The 832-nt window shown below is 47.4% G+C and overlaps 1 protein-coding gene across 1 annotated transcript in view; it reads right to left on the bottom strand.

The window, feature by feature from the left end:
• Window positions 1-832, bottom strand: part of LOC104962594 (collagen alpha-5(IV) chain-like) — a gene marked incomplete at both ends in the record, with an annotated part of 9,775 nt that overhangs the window by 7,462 nt on the left and 1,481 nt on the right. The window lies entirely within an intron of this gene.

The following is an 832-nucleotide window of genomic DNA, read 5'->3' as shown; positions in this document are numbered from 1 at the left end:
ACACACCACCACGTCCGATCGAGCCACTTTGAGTAGACCTAGTCCCCTGTGTGCCTTGGCAGTCTACGAGAATCGACGTCATCCATAGCAACGGCGCGTCACTCTTAGTTCACTCTTAGTGATTTATCCTTAGTATGAGTAGGTCTCAGCGGCTTTGTGAATAACTTTTAAGAAAAAACTCCTACGTAAAATGTTTTAGCGCGAGTTAGGAGCACTCCTAGCGGTAAGATAAAATGCTTTGTGAATACGGCCCATGAACATCAGCAGGAGAGGACTCTTTAAAGTAGAGACACTACATACTGATATGAAGCTGAAAATAATATTTCCTCTTTAAGGTGCTGCTCACACGGCAACGTTTGCGTTTATGCACAGTATGCGTTTTCAAAAAAGTCTTCCGTTCACACGTATTCGTTTCATTTGACGTGTCTATTCACACGAGAACGCTGGAAACGCTGTAGTACATATGCCAGGACTGTAAGTGGCGCTGTACTTCCACACAAGACCGCTCGAAAGCGCTGGACACGCTGTAGTACATATGCCGGGCCTGTAACTTCCGCCACAAAATACACCAAAAGCAGCGAGTAGTAGGGGTGAGCAGGACAGGTGGGGAGAGGCGGGGCTAGGCGGGGCTATCGTTATTTTTTCAGGAAATGATCGTATAGTGGCGATTACACAGAGCCGTTGGACCCCCCCAGAGCGTTTAGTCTGCAAATCTATCCACCTTGGGACCCGTTATCGTTTGTGGGGTCCGTTTCTATCGTTTTGTTACGGCCTCGTGTAAATGAAAGGGCTATACGCAAGAGAAACTATGCGGATCCAACCCGTTTTGTTC

This window comes from Notothenia coriiceps, unplaced genomic scaffold (assembly GCF_000735185.1).
Source record: "Notothenia coriiceps isolate Sejong01 unplaced genomic scaffold, NC01 NC01_scaffold00035038, whole genome shotgun sequence".
In the NCBI taxonomy this organism is placed as follows: domain Eukaryota; kingdom Metazoa; phylum Chordata; class Actinopteri; order Perciformes; family Nototheniidae; genus Notothenia; species Notothenia coriiceps.
The sequence above is the reverse complement of the archived record's forward strand: the minus strand, read 5'-3'. Positions and strand labels throughout refer to the sequence as shown.